The sequence below is a fragment of the Lagenorhynchus albirostris genome, chromosome 1, assembly GCF_949774975.1.
Source record: "Lagenorhynchus albirostris chromosome 1, mLagAlb1.1, whole genome shotgun sequence".
Lineage (NCBI taxonomy): Eukaryota > Metazoa > Chordata > Mammalia > Artiodactyla > Delphinidae > Lagenorhynchus > Lagenorhynchus albirostris.
The window spans coordinates 66307859-66328074 of NC_083095.1; the positions used below are offsets into that span (position 1 = coordinate 66307859).

Consider the following 20216-nt stretch of genomic DNA (forward strand, 5'->3'; position numbering starts at 1 on the left):
TGAGGTATCACCTCACACCAATCAGAATGGCCATCATCAAAAAGTCTACAAATAATAAATGGTGGAGAGGGTGTGGAGAAAAGGGAACCCTCTTACACTGTTAGTGGAATGTAAATTGATGCAGCCATTATGGAAAACAGTATGTAGGTTCCTCAAAAAGCTAAAAATAGAGTTGCCATATGATCCAACAATCCCACTCCTGGACATATACCCAGACAAAACTATAACTCAAAAAGATAAATGCACCGCTATGTTCACAGAAACACTATTTACAATAGCCAAGACACAGAAACAACCAAAATGTCCATCGACAGATGAATGGATAAAGATGTGGTGTATATATACAATGGGCTATTAGCCATAAAAAAGAATGAAATAATGCCATTTTCAGCAACATGGATAGACCTAGAGATTATCATACTAAACGAAGTAAGTCAGAAAGAGAAAGACAAATAGCATATGATATCACTTATATGTAGAATCTAAAATACAACACAAATGAACAAATCTATGAAACAGACCCACAGACAAAGAGAACAGACTTATGGTTGCCAAGGGGGAGGGGGAGGGGAATGGGGAAGGGAAGGATTGGGAGTTTGGGATTAGCAGATGCAAACTAGTATATATAGGATGGATAAACAATAACTTGTATGGATTATCCATACACTTGTATAGCATATGGATATACACTACTGTATAACACAGGGAACTATATACACTACCCTGTGATAAACCATAATGGAAAAGAATATGAAAAAGAATATATATGTGTATAACTGAGTCACTTTGCTGTACGGCAGAAATTAACATCGTAAATCAACCATACTTAAATAAAATTTAAAAAAAAAAACGTGTGGGGTACAGCTACAGCAGCTAAAATTGCCTAGAAGCAAATTTAAATGCTTCTATTAGAAAAGAAGGTCTAAAATTAATAATCCAAATTTCCACTATAAGAAACAAGAGAAAGAAGAGTATATTAAAGCTAAAGTAAATATAAGGAAGGAAATAAAGAGTAGAAATTAACATAGAAATGAACAAGCAATAGAAAAAAAAAAAAGAAACCAAAACTGGTGGGAGTTTTTGGCAAAATACAACAAAATTAATAAAATTCTAGCCAGACAAATCAAGAAAATAGGAGAGAAAACACAAGTTACCAACATCAGGAACAAAAGAGGAGACCTCATTACAGATACTAGAGAGATTAAAAGAAAAACAAGGTAATATTATGAAAAACTTCATGCTGCTGCTTCAGGACAAAACTAGTCTTTTCCTGAAAACACAGAAGCATGTACACAGTTATAATTCTCTGAAAATATTGCTTCTCAGTGTAGTCTCAACCATTTATAATAATTATAACTTTAAACCAAAATAACTTCTATTTTGCATAGAAGACTGGGGGCGTGGATAATGTGAACTGTCACACCCCAGCATTTTATCAGACTAGCAGAGCTCAAGAATTCACATAACACAACTTTCTACAGTCACTAATATTCCATATACAACTTCTCAAAATGATAGAAATGAACGTGTTCATTAACATGAACCAAAGATATGATTTTTCTGTAGTATATAAAAATAAGAAGCTAAGGTATATAAAATTTAAATTATGCTTAATAATTAATACTTTAGTGTTCGATCTTACTTGCAAATGACCTAGGTATCCAGTGATTTTCCATTAATTAACCCAATCTAATGCCAATCCAAGATTTAACTTACCTAGATCTTGGAAATTTATCTTTAAGCTGATATAATTACTAATTAAACAAAGTACATCAGAATAAGGATTTAATTTGGTCAAACACAAATTTATTATCTACTAAACAGACTCACAGACATAGACAGCAGACTTGTGGTTGCCAAGGGGGAGAGGGGTGGGGGAGGGGTGGATTGGAAGTTTGGGATTAGCAGATGCAAACTATTATGTATAGTATGGATAAACAAGGTCCTACTGTATATAGCATAGGGAAATATACTCAACATCCTGTGATAAACCACAATGGGAAAGAATATGAAAAGGACTATATATGTATAACTGAGTCACTTTGCTGTACAGAAGAAATTAACACAACATTGTAAATCAACTATATTTCAATAAAATTTTTTAAAAAAGAAAAAAAAAACACAAATTTATATTTTTCATAAGCAAAGCATTAAATTGAAGTAATGCTAGCTTACTTGACCTGTAAACATGTATAAGTTTAGAAAAAACATACCCAAGTATAAAAAAAAATGTATACTTGCATTATATGTAACACTGATAAATCAGAGAAGACATAGCTATTTTTATTAATCTATCCCTTCTTTTTTTGCAGTTTGCGCAAGAGACTTTAACTGGTTTAATGCGCAGAAGACTGGAAAATCTGTTTAGGAAGCAAGGCTGCTGGTGATAAGGACTCTACCTCTGGCTGATTCTGATTACAGGGAAATGATGCTGACTGGGAGATCCAAGAATCAGGTTTATGATGAGTTGCAGAATCTACATTTTGAAATAGTCTCCTGCCACATTCATTCTACCAGTATTAAAAGGTCCTACTGCAGTCTTGGTCTTCTTGAAAAACTGGAAGTGGAGAAATCCACAGCATGGGTTCTAGTTTTAGTTTCAGGAGATTGCCATTCAATAAAATTGGAGGAATTTTTCTCTCGCCCTTGATTTGTTTCCATGTCCTCTTCATCACCAACGACAATTATCTCACACGTCCCTTCTGAGAAGCCAATTCTTCTGAGGAAGGAAGAATTGTGGAATCATTTCATTGCAGCTCCTAATTTTTTGATGATATAAATGTTATGGTTCTTTGATCAGCTACCACTAGTGCAGAAGGTTGGGAAGCTGTACAGGTTCGATAAAAACATCATCATCATCTTCCACTGATGACTTCTGAAATTTATTAGACCTAGAAAGTAAAGGATTAGGTGGACCACTAAATGAATTTCCTACATTCATGAGACTAGACACAGATATTTAATGAATGAATATGTGAATGGTCCTCATTGAGTCAGCCCGTCTGAGAAACCGCTCATTTCCCTCCCTAATTAATGAGTGGCCTCTGCTTTCCCAGGACATCCCCTTAGAACACTCCACACAGGCAACAACAGGTTCCAGATACTTGGCTGCTCTTATGGAAAGTTCCCTCCTCTATTCTGGACCCACACTCACAGTTATTTTTAACACACAGATTGGGTTAAAAATAAACCCAAGCAATGATAACAGCTTCCTGCCTTAGCCCTCCTAGAAAGGGTATCACAGTTTAAAAAGGATGTTTTATAATTTGAGTAAAAATGCAGTGCTCTAGTGACTAGAAGAACATTCAGCCATCAAGGGTAGGAAGACTTCATCTGAGTTAGGCCTTTTGGATCATCTCATACACCCTCTCCTCATCATGCCCTTCCACACCTCTGAGCTTTTATGGTGTGACTTCCCTTGGCTTCTCATCAACCCTGCCCACCTGGTGAAATGTCACCTCAAAAGTATCTTCTCTAGCTCTCCTGGTTAGCAACTCTCACCTGTTTCCATAGCAAGAGTTTACGACTGTACTATGCCCTATCATAGTTATATATGTTGTCCTCTCCTCCCCCATATGCATTAAGCCCAACAAGATGGGCAGGAATTTCTGAATTCAAGAATCGACTGGGCGAATAAGGAGGCAGGAGAGAATCAGAGAGATGGCAGCAGAAGGACTCAGATGGCATTGCTGGCTTTGATGATGGATGGGGCCACAGGCCACAAAATGCAGGTGACCTCTAGAAGCTGAAAAGGTGAAGAAACAGATTCTTCTTCCCTAGAACTTCCAGAAAAGAAGTCAGCCATGCCAACAGATTTAGCTCAGTGAGATCCATGTCAGACTTCTGATGACCTCCAGAATTGCAGAATAATAAATTTGTTATTTTTATTTTTTTTACATCTCTATTGGAATATAATTGCTTTACAATGGTGTGTTAGTTTCTGCTTTATAACAAAGTGAATCAGTTATACATATACATATGTTCCCCTATCTCTTCCCTCTTGCATCTCTCTCCCTCCCACCCTCCCTATCCCACCCCTCTAGGTGGTCACAAAGCACAGAGCTGTACTCCCTGTGCTATGCGGCTGCTTCCCACTAGCTATCTGTTTTATGTTTCGTAGTGTATATATGTCCATGTCACTCTCTCACTTTGTCACACCTTACCCTTCCCCATCCCCAAATCCTCAAGTCCATTCTCTAGTAGGTCTGTGTCTTTATTCCCGTCCTACCCCTAAGTTCTTCATGACATTTTTTTTTCTTAGATTCAATATATATGTGTTAGCATATGGTATTTGTCTCTCTCTTTCTGACTTACTTCACTCTGTATGACAAACTCTACGTCCATCCACCTCACTACAAATAACTCAATTTCTTTTCTTTTTATGGCTGAGTAATATTCCATTGTATATATGTGCCACATCTTCTTTATCCATTCATCCGATGATGAACACTTAGGTTGCTTCCATCTCCTGGCTATTGCAAATAGAGCTGCAATGAACATTTTGGTACATGACTCTTTTTGAATTATGGTTTTCTCAGGGTATATGCCCAGTAGTGGGATTGCTGGGTCATATGGTAGTTCTATTTGTTGTTTTTTGAGGAACCTCCATACTGTTCTCCATAGTAGCTGTACCACTTCACATTTCCACCAGCAGTGCAAGAGTGTTCCCTTTTCTCCACACCCTCTCCAGCATTTATTGTTTCTAGATTTTTTGATGATGGCCATTCTGACCGTTCTGAGATGATATCTCATTGTAGTTTTGACTTGCATTTCTCTAATGATAAATGATGTTGAGCATTCTTTCATGTGTTTGTTGGCAATCTGTATATCTTCTTTGGAGAAATGTCTATTTAGGTCTTCTGCCCGTTTTTGGATTGGGTTGTTTGTTATCTTGTTATTGAGCTGCATGAGCTGCTTGTAAATCTTGGAGATTAATCCTTTGTCAGTTGCTTCATTTGCAAATATTTTCTCCCATTCTGAGGGTTGTCTTTTGGTCTTGTTTATGGTTTCCTTTGCTGTGCAAAAGCTTTTACGTTTCATTAGGTCCCATTTGTTTATTTTTGCTTTTATTTCCATTTCTCTAGGAGGTGGGTCAGAAAGGATCTTGCTGTGATTTATGTCACACAGTGTTCTGCCTATGTTTTCCTCTAAGAGTTTGATAGTTTCTGGCCTTACATTTAGATCTATAACCCATTTTCAGCTTATTTTTGTGGATGGTGTTAGGGAGTATTCTAATCTCATACTTTTACATGTCCCTGTCCAGTTTTCCCAGCAGCACTTATTGAAGAGGCTGTCCTTTCTGCACTGTACATTCCTGCCTCCTTTATCAAAGATAAGGTGACCATATGTGCGTGGGTTTATCTCTGGGCTTTCTATCCTGTTCCATTGATCTATCTTTCTGTTTTTGTGCCAGTACCATACTGTCTTGATTACTGTAGCTTTGTAGTATAGTCAGAAGTCAGGGAGCCTGATTCCTCCAGCTCCATTTTTCGTTTTCAAGATTGCTTTGGCTATTCGGGGTCTTTTGCGTTTCCATACAAATTGTGAAATTTTTTGTTCTAGTTCTGTGAAAAATACCAGTCATAGTTTGATAGGGATTGCATTGAATCTGTAGATTGCTTTGGGGAGTAGAGTCATTTTCACAATGTTGATTCTTCAATCCAATAACACGGTATATCTCTCCATCTATTTTGTATCATCTTTAATTTCTTTCATCAGTGTCTTATAATTTTCTGCATACAGGTCTTTTGTCTCCTTAGGTAGGTTTATTCCTAGGTATTTTATTCTTTTTGTTGCAATGGTAAATGGGAGTGTTTTCTTAATTTCACTTTCAGATTTTTCATCATTAGTGTATAGGAATGCCAGAGATTTCTGTGCATTAATTTTGTATCCTGCTACTTTACTAAATTCATTGATTAGCTCTAGTAGTTTTCTGGTAGCATCTTTAGGATTTTCTATGTATAGCATCATGTCATCTGCAAACAGTGACAGCTTTACTTCTTCTTTTCCAATTTGGATTCCTTTTAGTTCCTTTTCTTCTCTGATTGCAGTGGCTAAAACTTCCAAAACTATGTTGAACAAGAGTGGTGAGAGTGGGCAACCTTGTCTTGTTCCTGATCTTAGTGGAAATGCCTTCAGTTTTTCACCATTGAGGATGATGTTGTCTGTGGGTTTGTCATATATGGGCTTTATTATGTTGAGGAAAGTTCCCTCTATGCCTACTTTCTGGAGAGTTTTTATCATAAATGGGTGTTGAATTTTGTTGAAAGCTTTCTCTGCATCTATTGAGATGATCATATGGTTTTTCTCCTTCAATTTGTTAATATGGTGTATCACGTTGTTTGATTTGCATATATTGAAGAATCCTTGCATTCCTGGAATAAACCCCACTTGATCATGGTGTATGATCCTTTTAATGTGCTGTTGGGTTCTCTTTGCTAGTATTTTGTGGAGGATTTTTGCATCTATGTTCATCAGTGATATTGGCCTGTAGCTTTCTTTCCTTGTGACATCCTTGTCTGGTTTTGGTGTCAGGGTGTTGGTGGCCTCGTAGAAGGAGTTTGGGAGTGTTCCTCCCTCTGCTATATTTTGGAAGAGTTTGAGAAGAATAGGTGTTAGATCTTCTCTAAATGTTTGATAGAATTCTCCTGTGAAGCCATCTGGTACTGGGCTTTTGTTTGTTGGAAGATTTTTTATCACAGTTTCAATTTCAGTGCTTGTGATTGGCCTGTTAATATTTTCTATTTCATCCTCATTCAGTCTTGGCAGGTTGTGCATTTCTAAGAATTTGTCCATTTCTTCCAGGTTGTCCATTTTATTGGCATAGAGTTGCTTGTAATAATCTCTCGTGATTTTTCGTATTTCTGCAGTGTCAGTTGTTACTTCTCCTTTTTCATTTCTAATTCTATTGATTTGAGTCTTCTCCCATTTTCTCTTGATGAGTCTGGCTAAAGGTTTATCAATTTTGTTTATCTTCTCAAAGAACCAGCCTTTAGTTTTATTGATCTTTGCTATCATTTCCTTCATTTCTTTTTCATTTATTTCTGATCTCATCTTTATGATTTCTTTCCTTCTGCTAACTTTGGGGTTTTTTTGTTCTTCTTTCTCTAATTGCTTTAGGTGCAAGTTTAGGTTGTTTATTCGAGATGTTTCCTGTTTCTTAAGTTAGGATTTTATTACTATAAACTTCCTTCTTAGAACTGCTTTTGCTGCATCCCATAGGTTTTGGGTTGTTGTGTCTCCATTGTCATTTTTTTCTAGGTATTTTTTGATTTCCTCTTTGATTTCTTCAGTGATCACTTCATTATTAAGTAGTGTATTGTTTAGACTCCACGTGTTTGTATTTTTTACAGATCTTTTCCTGTAATTAATATCTGGTCTGATAGCGTTGTGGTCGGGAAAGATACTTGATACAATTTCAATTTTCTTAAATTTACCAAGGCTTGATTTGTGACCCAAGATATGATCTAGCCTGGAGAATGTTCCATGAGCACTTGAGAAAAATGTGTATTCTATGTTTTTGGATGGAATGTCCTATAAATATCAATGAAGTCCATCTTGTTTAATGTATCATTTAAAGCTTGTGTTTCCTTATTTATTTTCATTTTGGATGATCTGTCCATTGGTGAAAGTGGGGTGTTAATGTCCCCTACTGTGATTGTGTTACTGTCAATTTCCCCTTAAATGGCTGTTAGTATTTGCCTTATCTATTGAGGTGCTCCTATGTTGGGTGCATAAATATTTACAATTGTTATATCTTCTTCTTGGATCGATCCCTTGATCATTATGTAGTGTCCTTCTTTGTCTCTTGTAATAGTCTTTATTTTAAAGTCAGTTTTGTCTGATATGAGAATTGCTAGTCCATCTTTCTTTTGATTTCCATTTGCATGGAATATCTTTTCTCATCCCCTCACTTTCAGTCTGTATGTGCCCCTAGGTCTGCAGTGGGTCTCTTGTATACAGCATATATATGGGTCTTGTTTTTGTATCCATTCAGCTAGTCTGTGTCTTTTGGTGGGAGCATTTAATCCATTTACATTTAAGGTAATTATCGATATGTACGTTCCTATTCCCATTTTCTTAATTGTTTTGGGTTTGTTATTGTAGGTCTTTTCCTTCTCTTGTGTTTCTTGCCTAGAGAAGTTCCTTTAGCATTTGTTGTAAAGCTGGTTTGGTGGTGCTGAACTCTCTCAGCTTTTGCTTGTCTGTAGAGGTTTTAATTTCTCCATCAAATCTGAAAGAGAGGGCTTCCCTGGTGGCGCAGTGGTTGAGAGTCCACCTGCCGATGCGGGGGACATGGGTTCATGCCCCGGTCTGGGAAGATCCCACATGCTGCGGAGCAGCTGGGCCTGTGAGCCATGGCTGCTGAGCCTGCGCGTCCAGAGCCTGTGCTCCGCAACGGGAGAGGCCACAACACTGAGAGGCCCATGTACCGGAAAAAAAAAAAAAAAAAATCTGAATGAAATCCCTGCTGGATAGAGTAATCTTGGTTGTAGGTTTTTCTCCTTCATCACTTTAAATATGTCCGGCCACTCCCTTCTGGCTTGCAGAGTTTCTGCTGAAAGATCAGCTCTTAACCTTATGGGGATTCCCTTGTGTGTTATTTGTTGTTTTTCCCTTGCTGCTTTTAATATGTTTTCTTTGTATTTAATTTTTGACAGTTTGAGTAATATGTGTCTTGGCGTGTTTCTCCTTGGATTTATCCTGTATGGGACTCTCTGTGCTTCCTGAACTTGATTAACTATTTCCTTTCCCATATTAGGGAAGTTCAACTATAATCTCTTCAAATATTTTCTCAGTCCCTTTCTTTTTCTCTTCTTCTTCTGGGACCCCTATAATTCGAATATTGGTGCATTTATTGTCGTCCCAGCGGTCTCTGAGACTTCCTCAGTTCTTTTCATTCTTTTTTCTTTATTCTGCCCTGCAGTAGTTATTTCCACTATTTTATCTTCCAGGTCACTTGTCCGTCGTTCTGCCTCAGTTATTCTGCTATTGATCCCTTCTAGAGTGCTGTTAATTTCATTTATTGTGTTGTTCATCGTTGCTTGTTTCCTCTTTAGTTCTTCTAGGTCCTTGTTAAATGTTTCTTGCATATTCCCTCTTCTATTTCCAAGATTTTGGATCATCTTTACTATCACTATTCTGAATTCTTTTTCAGGTAGACTGCCTATTTCCTCTTCATTTGTTAGGTCTGGTGGGTTTTTTTCTTGCTCCTTCATCTGCTGTGTGTTTTTCTGTCTTCTCATTTTGCTTGTCTTACTGTGTTTGGAGTCTCCTTTTTGCAGGCTGCAAGTTCGTATTTCCCATTGTTTTTGGTGTCTATCCCCAATGGCTAAAGTTGGTTCAGTGGGTTGTGTAGGCTTCCTGGTGGAGGGTACTGGTGCCTGTGTTCTGTTGGATGAGGCTGGATCTTGTCTTTCTGGTCGGCAGGTCCACATCTGGTGGTGTGTTTTGGGGTGTTTGTTGTCTTATTATGATTTTAGGCAGCCTCTCCGCTAATGGGTGGGGTTGTGTTCCTGTCTTGCTAGTCGTTTGGCATAGGGTGTCCAGCACTGTAGTTTGCTGGTCGTTTAGTGAGGCTGGGTGTTGGTGTTGAGATGGAGATCTCTGGGAGATTTTTGCCGTTTGATATTACGTGGAGCTGGGAGGTCTCTTGTGGACCAGTGTCCTGAAGTTGGCTCTCCCACCTCAGAGGCACAGCACTGACTCCTGGCTGTAGCACCAAGAGTTTTCATCCACACGGCTCAGAATAAAAAGGAGAAAAAGTAGAAAGAAAGAAAGAAAGAAAGAGGATAAAAGAATATAAAATAAGATAAAATAAAGTTATTAAAATGAAAAATTAAAAATTATTAAGAAAAAAAATTTTTTTAAGTAAAAAAAAAAAAAAACTGGACAGAGAGGACCCTAGGAGAAATGGTGAAAGCAAAGCTATACAAACAAAATCTCACACAGAAGCATACACATACACACTCAAAGAAAGAGGAAAAGGGGAAAAAATAATAAATCTTGCTCTCAAAGTCCACCTCCTCAATTTGGGATGATTCGTTGTCTATTCAGGTATTGCACCGATGCAGGGTATATCAAGTTGATTATGGAGCTTTAATCCGCTGCTTCTGAGGCTGCTGGGAGAGATTTCCCTTTCTCTTCTTAGTTTGCACAGCTCCCGGGGTTCAGCTTTCAATTTGGACCCGCTCCTGCATGTAGGTCACCGGAGGGCGTCTGTTCTTCTCTCAGACAGGATGGGGTTAAAGGAGCCGCTGATTCAGGGGCTCTGGTTCACTCAGGCCGGGGGGAGGGAGGGGCATGGTGTGCGGGGCGAGCCTGTGGCGGAAGAGGCCAGCGGGACGTTGCACCAGCGTGAGGTGCGCCGCATATTCTCCCAGGGAAGTTGTCCCTGTATCCCGGGACCCTGGCAGTGGCGGGCTGCTCATGCTCCCGGGAGGGGAGGTGTGGATAGTGACCTGTGCTCGCACACAGGCTTCTTGGTGGTGGCAGCAGCAGCCTTAGCGCCTCATGCCCATCTCTGGGGTACGCACTGTTAGCCGCGGCTCGCGCCCGTCTCTGGAGCTCCTTTAACCAGAGCTCTTAATCCAAATTTGTTGTTTTAAACCAAAAAGAAAAAAAAATGTACTGTTTTACTCTTCAGTTTATGTTGCTTATCTTGATTCTGACAAATCCTATTTTTTCAGCGGTTACTGGCAACATCCCCATGAAAGCATGAGGGCTTTTCAGGGAAGAATTATGGTCTGAGCCAGTGCTAAAAGCTGTGATTTCAGGTGGCTACGGTCTCAGCACCACTCACCAGTCTTTTTACACACATTGTTCCTCTTTTCCCAAGTGCCCTATTGGATATCTTACTTAAATCAAACTTTCCCAAATTTTTGAGTACCACCTTTGGGATTTTTGCCATATCAAAGTAGCACCTGAGGTAATAGTAACTGAATCCCTTTCTTCAAATTAATTTTTTTTTTTTTTTTTTTTTTTTTTGCGGTACGTGGGCCTCTCACTGTTGTGGCCTCTCCCGTTGCAGAGCACAGGCTCCGGACGTGCAGGCTCAGCAGCCATGGCTCATGGGCCCAGCCACTCCGCGGCATGTGGGATCTTCCCGGACCAGGGCACGAACCCGTGTCCCCTGCATCGGCAGGCGGACTCTCAACCACTTCGCCACCAGGGAAGCCCTAACTTAATTTTTAAACAGTACTTTTGCTTTATAAGTAATATCCATAAAATATTAGGTTTGATATGCTAATTGTTTATTTCTAATACACATTTAAAAACAAAACTATTAAAATGAAAAAACACCCTCTGCATTAAAATAAACTCATAACTATTAAACTTTTAAAAAACAACTCTGCCTATGTACCCACGAAAATCGCCTCAAAGTACATCAGTGACTTAGCTCCTCCACTTTGTGAAATACGTTCCTAAGCCTTTGCTACCCTCCTCAGGCCTTCTACCCAAACCTAGCCCTTCATCCTCAGCAGGCTCCCTCACCTCCTAGATTCTTAAAAAGAGAATCCATCAGACTTGAAATCCATCAAGCATCTCCCTGTATATTCCCACTCCATACACACCCCTGAAAGCACACCTGCATCTGCTCTCATCCTTGTTTCTTCCTGCTCTGCTCTCAGAAGAAGAGCCTGACCTTCTTTCTGTTAAAGAAATGTCTGAAGCCCATCCTGATGCACTGCCTCAAGGATCTTACCATTAACAAAGTCTAGTTTGCCAAAGATTTACCTAAATTATGGGAACTTGAATTCTTTAAATGATTCTGAGCTGATTTCTTTTAAAATAGTTTTTAAATCTGGCACATTTTAAATCTCAGAAATTCAACCTCCTTATTTTCTGAGAATTACAGGAATATTATATTTAAATAAGCACTTATTTATCTCATAAGTCAATCAGAACAGGACTTCTTTAATTTAGGAAATTTTATAATCTAATAATACCATCTGGACTCAGGAAAGCGTTACACATCCATACAATGAGACGTAAAGACCTTTTGGAATTACAGACATATAGACATACAGACACAGAGTTTATCATTTCAATTTTAAAATTTCAGTCATGAGTTAATAGTAAACACAGAAGCACAAAAAATTTACTGGTTCATATATCAAAGAGCTGTTCTCCTTCTTGGTGGAATACAACATTCTTAACTTATTTGAGCCCAAATAAATGAATAAGCAAACAAACAAGACTAACAAACTAGTTTCTCTGTTGTCTCTCACCCAACAGAGAAAAGAGCTCTACAAATCATTAATCCGTTCACATGTTCTGGTCAGAACATAACACCAAATTCCTAATCGTTGCTACCAAGAGTGGGCAATGACATTGCTGTAAGCACAACAAAGACAAACCACAAAATTAATAGAGAACAATATTAAAACTAGAAAAACAGAGTGCAAAGTGAAGTTGTCATTTTGAGAGCCAAAAAAAAGATGTGTCTGGGCGTTAAGCAACCCATGAGCTGCATTTCTCTGGTCAGAACTATACCTAGTTTTGTTAGGTGAATCCATCGGGCAACTCAGTAGAAGACCTCCGAACTGTTAAAAGACATTTGGGGAAAAAAAGGTAAAAATCATGCCTCTCATACAGATATAAAATGAACATGTGTTAAAGATTGTATTGAATGTATTAATCAATGAAGAAACAAGGTAGACATTGTAACCAGCTCAAAGGAGAAATCAAAACCCACAAACTTATATAGAGTAAAGGAATGTTGAAATGAATCTGTAAATGGAAGCAAAACAAGCTTCTTCCACAGTGGTAGAGAGAAGTCAACTGAACCTCTACTGGTAAGGATAGATTTTGCATGTCTATAAACAAGAATTATTTTGTATTGCTATCAGTTATCTACAATTTACAGAGTTTTAAGATAGTTTCCATAGATTTGGAATCAGATAACCCTAATCAGATAACCCTGGGGGATTGTCTAGATTCTAGATAATGCAGTTGTCCACCTGGGCACAAATTTTTCCCATACAAGAGACACCTCACCCATGAAAACAGAAGAAACAGGGATGTATGTGAATATAAGCAAATCTGTAATAAGGACAAGAAATTAAGGAAGCTCATCTCTGATAAGTCTCTTGTGCATGCTTTCCCCTCTTCCCCCTTCCCACTCTCCCCATAAAACAAAACATGAGATTTATCTGCTACTACAAATTAAAGGAACTGGTTGCTATGAAAGGGCTCCATGCACAAAAATATCTCACACCAACCTTACCACAGTGACTTTCTCATTTCAGTAAAAGTAGCCTTTAAGCCACAGATAGGTCATCTGGGAGATATGCTGTATCATCCTTTGCCTTGGCACTGGCCAATCCTCTGGGAATCTATCTCTAGGCAAGTTTGGGAAACCCTGCTCTATCCCCTTTTAGTTTATGGAGTTAGCCAGAAGAGCCCTGAAAAGATGAAACCCAGGACTAGTAAGTTCTGAAAGGTCCTCGGAGTTCTTTTTAGGTGGGATATTTAGGAGGTGTCCTGGGGAGTCAATGGGTGCAACATGAGGGAAGGGGGAATGGCCATAAAAGGGAAGGAATAATAAAGGAAGGGGGCTAGTGGGGAACTCCAACGAGCTTCTTCAGTAGAGCGACTCAGAGAAATGGAGAACAATTAAATCAGAACCTTCAGGGGAGGGCTCTGGCACTGATATTTTAAAAAGCTCTCATGGTGATTACAAACTGCAGCCCAGGTTGCTAACCTCTGTTCCTCAGCTGAAGTTCACCAATTTCACACCAGGTAAAGCTGGTCACTGATACTGTGGTTCTAAGTGACTCATCTGTTCCCTGTTCAAGAAGATGTGAGCATTTTGGTTGAGCTTCCTCTTCATTTTAATTAGAGCAAAATTCCTAAAGAGGAAATGACTTGTGGGTTTTGCCTGTTTCAACTGAGTCACATCACTGAATGTTCCCTTTCGGTGAATAAAAAGAAAAAGAATAAGGTAGATTTTCCGCTTATCAGTGTGTACTATCCTGTTGTTGCAGTAAAATGAGCAGGACTCAGAAATGTGTTTGTAAAATGACAGGCTTGAAGTCTTTATTCTTTTCTAAGCTATTGCAAAGAGTATGACCTAGTAATACTACAAGCGGTACAGAAGGAAGAGAAATGAATTTGGCCTCAGAAGATGGTAGGACCAGTACCAGTACTGCCCAGGGAAATCACTACACACTTACCTCAGCCTCAGTTTCCTTCTCTGAAAAATGAGATTTTCCATCTCTTTGGATCTATAATGCCACTGATTGTAAGATGCACCAGTTTTACATACCACTAAGAAAACATAGATGATTGTTTTATTCCACTGCTAATGTAAATGGTTAGAATTATTATGATGACAGCATTTATTGGTAACAGAGTCCAAATGTTCCAGAATATAAAAATAAAACGCTTTTTTCTTGTTAAAAAATCGGATAAGTTGAGAAAAATCCTTTAAATCAACCTTTTCTAAAGTCTGTTTATTAAAAAATGCCTAGTGAGACTCCTCATGTGAGATCTTAAGATACAAAAGATTATCTAACTAAAAAGCCACCTTCCTCAGAACGTTCTTATATGACCTCCAAAAGACGTGTTTAAAGATCACTATCTCCCCGTAAAAAAGCGATTGGAGACTTACACATACTTAACTGGTGATAAGAACAGGAATTGTTTTCGTCAAAATCTAAATATGGGATCTTAAATATTTTGTAGTTTGGCAGAAGCTAATAGGGTTTCAATGCTGCAAATGTGTAGTGTGAAAACATGAGGGTGATTACAAAGGCATGAGGTGAACTGGGTAAATATGCTCAGTTAGTGAGGTATTCGATGTAGCTGGGAGGAGGGACAGGATAGAGAAAGAAGAAACAGGAGGAGAAGAGTAGGAGAACACAAGAGTTTTTTGGGGAAAAAAAAGACAACTGTGTAACAAAAAGGAGAGAACAGAGTAAGGAAATCTAAGATGTTAATTTGAACACCTCCAGCAACTGTCCTCCTAGGTGAGGCCTTCAATAAATATATAGCCTGACAGAAAACATTCAGAAAATATCCAGAAAAGAAACAGCCTGCCTTCAAATAGTGATATGGGTGGGTGGGACTATTTTTCTTATCCAATTGATTCTACACAAGAAAAGTGTAGCTAAAGAAAAGCAGACTGTGTGAGGGAGGTGGTGTCTGGAGACCCGTTGCTGGCTCCATAAGAGCCTCTTAGCAGTGAGGAGACAGAAACTGGGCTCCAATCCAGCCTAAGCAAGAAAGGCAATTTGTTAGCTCATGTAACCAAATCACGGAAAGGACTGAACGACCAACGACACTCTTCCTTCATTTCTTTTCCTGGTCTTTTTCTCTCAATTTCTTCCTTGGGGTACAGAAGTTGGACATCAAGGGCCTTGGGTTTACATCCTTATAGCTCATGAGCCAAGGGTTAAAAACAAACCAACAAACAGACCGCCAGACCCTCTACCTGGGCAACGTTCATCAGTGTATTCTAAAATCTTTAAGTGAAAGATGTATGAGAAACTTGATAATGGAGGGATCAGGCTACTGACCTCACCTGAACCCACTGGTGCAGCCGGACATTACCTGCCTTATGTTGAGATGCAATAGGTAGGATACGCCCTACCAATGGGGCTCTAAAGCTTAAGAAATAAATTAAACCAGGACCTAATTATGGCTTTAGATCTAACTACAAACTTTCAAGAAACATGGAGGATAGAGAAACAAGTTAAACGACATCATCAGTAATACATAAGCCAAATGAAAGAAATGTGACGTTTCATGGTGCAAGTATCCGGTTTCCTCAACAAATCAAGAGCGTGAAGAGAAACGGCGGTGGGGGGAGAGCGGGAGTGGAGAGGGGGCTTTAGGAGATTAATAGAGACCTAAGAGGCACAGCAACCAAACACCATGTGGGAGGACTGAACCTCGTTTGGATCCTTACGACAAACCACCAATAAAAGGCAACTTTAAAACAAGGAAATTGGAACGTAGAGTGAATATTAGGTGACATTAAGGAATTACCTTAACTCTTCGAGGTGTGATAATGGCTGGGTGATTACTTTTTTTTTTTTTCCAAGTACTCATCAAAGGAAGTTTAAGTGGGAAACGACGTCCTCTGAAGTGCTGCACCAACCCGGGCGGCTCACTCCGCATCACGGCAGCCTCACGCACCACGCGGGTCCCGCTCGTTCGCCGCGTCCTCGAGGGCGCCGCGCGCAGGGCACGCCGCCGCGCGCAAGGCAGGCCGCCGCGCTCGCCACTCCCGGCATGCTCCGCGGGCCGAGCGCCCCGGCGAGAGGACCCAACGTCCCAGACCTGGGACCCGCGACGGAGCCACTTACCCAAGGTGCCCCGGGCCCTCATTTGCATGTCGCTCCGAAAGATGAACTCGACAGATCGTCGCAGTCTAGCGACTACAGCACCAAATATGCGAGCCTCATGAGTGGGGCTCGACATCAAATTTCCTAAACGTTCGGCCATCGCCGGGAAGACTCTCAGTTCAGGCACCGTAAGTTTAAGAGTCGAGAGTCACCGTGCTTTATATATGCTGTGGGTAAGATACCTATCGTGCTCGCTTCGGCAGCACATATACTAAAATTGGAACGATACAGAGAAGATTAGCATGGCCCCTGCGCAAGGATGACACGCAAATTCGTGAAGCGTTCCATATTTTGTGCCCTTCCCCACCGTCCCGACCCCTGTGCTCATTAACACAAAAAACTGGGGTTTTGAGAGGCAGCTCTGGAGACCGCTCTGAGGCCTCCTGCATGGCTCTCCCACCGGATACTTCTTCCTTCCAGGGTCGATTCTATCTCGATGGCCTTCCGGCATGCCCGTGGCCCGACCTGTCTCATTTCTATTATTAAACTGCCTCGATAATCTTGCTGTCTGCAGTCGAACGCTTGTTACGATTGGTTAAAATCTGCTTTTGGTTTGGGCAATTAACTTTTCTCTTAAATTTCCCATCACAGAATCCACCCGATTTAGGTAAAGCGGCATTTTGAGTGATAAAATGATCAGATAAAAATGACTTCTTAGGAAAGCAGATCAGAATGGGCTTGCTGCTTCTAGCCAGTTTTCAACTGGTGCTGGAGCTCTAGGATCCACAGGCACCGGCCAACATTGATCTCATCCGTTATAACCACTCCTTGGTAACAGTCCCTGCTTTTGTGTAGCTCAGTCTGAGAGCGTACGAACTCCGGTCTAAAACGACAAAAGAATGTCACAAAGTAGGCCCAAGATTTGTGCACTGCTGTTGCTTACTTCCTTTAGCAAGGATTCATTAACTTCGCAATAATTCAGTGACTTAATAATTTAGAAATGATTTGGTATGGACTCATCGAGCGATTCATGTGTCAGTCTATAGTGAATAAGAGCTGGGCCTCTGGAGTTTGTGTTGTTAAGGGAGACAGACCATAAGTAAGGTGATTTCAGAACTTTCAAGTTCTATGAAGGAAATGCAAGTTGACATTTTCTCATTTCCAAGATACGTAGAAACGACATATTTGCACGTAAATTCCCAGGTGTGCAACTCGGCTTCATTCACATTTCATACATTGCCTTACACGAACATTTTTATAGTGAAAAATCACTATAGTGAAAATCACTTAATTTCAGCATTAAATGCCAGACGTTGTGCTTCCGGCCCAGAGCTTTTCCTTTAGGAGCTGATGAACAAAGGGTGTCCAGATGGTGTGGAAGAGCACAAAATATGGAACGCTTCACGAATTTGCGTGTCATCCTTGCGCAGGGGCCATGCTAATCTTCTCTGTATCGTTCCAATTTTAGTATATGTGCTGCCGAAGCGAGCACGCTATACTCTTCCCCCTACAGCCTATATAAGGCACGGGAGTTTCTCCCTTCTTTCGCTTACGGTGACTGAATTGCGCGTCTTCCCAGCCACCGCCGAACGTTTAGGGAAATCTGATGTCTCGCAACCACTGAGCAGGCTCGCACATTTGGTGCTATGACTGCTAAACCGCGAGGGCTGTTGGGTTCACCTTTCGGAGGGACATGCAAATGAGCTCCCGGGGCACCTTGGGTAAGAAGCCCCGTCACGGGCCCCAGGTCCCGGGCTGTGGGCCCTCCCGCGGGGGCGCTCGGCTCGCGGAGCATGCCGGGAGTGGCGAGCGCGGCGCACTCGAAGACCCGGCCAGCGAGGTGGACACGCGCCCTCTGAGGCGGCCGCGATGCGGAGTGGGCCACCAGGCTGGCGCGATTGAGGCGGCCCTGGCGGCCTGCATGGAACAAGCGGCGCTTCTCCCAAGTCTCTAAGGTTTACGAATCGGTTGGCTTGCTGGGCCACCAACCAGGACGCTGGGTCACTACGGTTCTGGATCGAGCTCGGGTCCTCCCAGCAAAATACGGAACGTGTCACCGATATTTCACCCATGACATAGGAGCCTTGTGCCAGTTCCAGAGGCTTTGCTGAAATGGCGAAGCCCACCGTCCAGCTCTCCGGGAGATTCCTCCCAACGACTGACCACTCAGATATGATGGTCAGCACCACACTCTAGGACGCCCTGGGCTCTTCGAGTATTAGCACAAGTGTCTCGATCTGAGTCCATTCTGCGCAGGCGTCATTGGGATGGGAGTGGAGTTAGCATGGGCGACCACGCCCTTCACAAGTGTCATCCCTTAGGCCGCCTTCTAGCCTGGCCTCCAACCCACTGGAACACGCTGAAGCGCACCTGTTCGGCCTGAGAGATGGATTCGAAGAATTAAACTGTTAGAGCTGAACTGGAGAATCATTCTTGTACTTCAGTGTACTTCCCCACACCCTAACCCTAGCCCTATTATGCTACAAACATGCAGGACAGATCTGCAAGAAATACTGGAATGTTAGTGTTAAAACATTCTGATATTAACTGGCTCAAGTTACAGCCTTACACGTAGTGAACTGAGGGCCAAAGGTGAAAACCTTCATATATTGAAGTGAAGGGCACAGGTTTGCCTGTGTTGTGTTAAAATGGCACCCTCAACAAGGAATATGGCATATTTATAGAATAAGTGAAGTTTTGTTTCTTTTTTCTCCTTCCTATGGTCGTCCTATCCTTTCCACAACATAATAGTTTGAAGTAAAAACCTGTGAAAGATAAGTAATTTTGAGAAGTTTTAAAATTGGTATCCAGTTTTATGATGTACAAAAAGAAAGTAGTGTGAAACCATGTAAGAGTTTCTGGTATTGCTGAAACAAAAATAGAGAAAGGAACAGAAAGCCTATAGGGATTATTTATTGTTCAACCTTTCTTTCTCAGTGTTTATAGTTATAATTCTTTACTTTCACAGCTTTCGAAAAGTAATAAAATATACTGTTCTTCCCCCCCCCCCAAATTAGGCAAAAAATGACAGCCGGTTAAGTTTCCCAATTACAAATAAAATATGCTTTGATGTATTTCTTCTAATAGCCTGTCTTTCCAATAAGCATTTCTGACTTCAAAGCTATTAAGAAATAGTAAATTGATGTTCAATTTTATGATTTGAAGAAATATATCAAAACCCCTTCATGTTCTTACTCTCTTTAGAAACCTTACAACCAGTTTGTTAAAGGATACATGATTAGAGGAATCTATAGTTGGAAGGATGGTCAGAGTTCCTGGGACATAAGCTCGATGTCTCTAACAAGTTGTAAGCTCCTTCAGTCAACTACACTTCTGGATGACCATGTTTAAACCAGGAAAAGGAAAAATGTTTATATTCTGAAAAGAGGAAAAATGTTTACCACAGACAGAAAAAAGATTTGAAAGTTGACTAAAGATCAAATCCTTTGGAGGAAAAATCTTTATAATGGCTTTAAATTATCAGATGTGTACAGAAATAGCAAAAATGCATGTTTTTAGAGTCATGGCACTTTTGAACAATGAGCTGTTAAAGAACTAGAGCAGAATTTCTCACAGGTGATATATGCATGACCCCCTTTAAAACAATAAATTCTCTCTAGGCTCCCAGTATTCCCAAATTACTTCTATTATATTGTTATTTAAATATGTGTAAACATAAAACTGGGTATAAACTCATGCTTATAGCTGTTACATACTCTAAAACCAAAGCAGATTTACAAATTAAACACACAACTGCAAATCAATACAATTCAAATTTATTGCAGTGATAATGATAATGTCTTTGGCTGAAACTGAATAACAACTGTTGGATTTGATAGTGGAAAGATGTAGCCTCAGGTTCAGTTCTATACTTAATTTGTTTCTGTGTTTTGACTAATGCAGAGAATGCCAGTTCCCATAAGT

The 20216-nt window shown here is 40.3% G+C and overlaps 2 non-coding genes and 1 pseudogene across 2 annotated transcripts; 1 reads left to right on the plus strand and 2 right to left on the minus strand.

The window, feature by feature from the left end:
• Positions 1-2242: 2242 nt before the first annotated feature.
• Positions 2243-16452, minus strand: LOC132527998 (zinc finger MYM-type protein 2-like; annotated as a pseudogene).
• Positions 16453-16539: 87 nt separating this feature from the next.
• Positions 16540-16646, plus strand: LOC132505522 (U6 spliceosomal RNA). Its single transcript, XR_009535435.1, has one exon. It is a non-coding gene; the product is annotated as a U6 spliceosomal RNA (small nuclear RNA).
• Positions 16647-17677: 1031 nt separating this feature from the next.
• On the minus strand, positions 17678-17784 carry LOC132505569 (U6 spliceosomal RNA). Its single transcript, XR_009535448.1, has one exon. It is a non-coding gene; the product is annotated as a U6 spliceosomal RNA (small nuclear RNA).
• Between the last annotated feature and the right edge of the window lie 2432 nt (positions 17785-20216).